Source organism: Helobdella robusta (genome assembly GCF_000326865.2).
Source record: "Helobdella robusta unplaced genomic scaffold HELROscaffold_37, whole genome shotgun sequence".
In the NCBI taxonomy this organism is placed as follows: domain Eukaryota; kingdom Metazoa; phylum Annelida; class Clitellata; order Rhynchobdellida; family Glossiphoniidae; genus Helobdella; species Helobdella robusta.
The window spans coordinates 846,533-847,022 of record NW_008704785.1 but is presented as its reverse complement, the minus strand read 5'-3'; positions in this window follow the sequence as shown (position 1 = coordinate 847,022).

Here is a 490-nt window from a genome sequence, read left to right as displayed (position 1 = left end):
CAGGTTTCTTTCTGATTGGCTTGATATTTTGAGTTCGCAATAAACTACTGGCCCAAACAAACGACATCCTTGAATAAATTATCAACTTTGCATCCGTTTAAAAGTACTTGCACCACCAATAGCATCTGATATGTATGAATTTATTTATTAAATTTCTGAAGTTTTCACCAAAAATAGTATGAAACGTTTCTAAAGAAAGCCAAACAAACAGCAAACATTAATCACTTTTCATTTTATAAAAGTATTTCTGGAAATTTTCCTAGCACTATTTTTAGATCTAGGCATCTTTGAAGTTTCAAAGATATTGAATAGATTAAAAGCCATCGTCATCTTCAGACATTTCACCAAATCACTTCCGGGATTTTGCCGGAAGTATAATGTGGTTTGGCTGTGACGTAACAAAGGGAGGCAGGGCGGTTACCCGGGGCGCCATTTAAAAGGGTGCATTTTAAAGTACCCAAAACAAAAAGTATTAAATAAGCAAAGATTA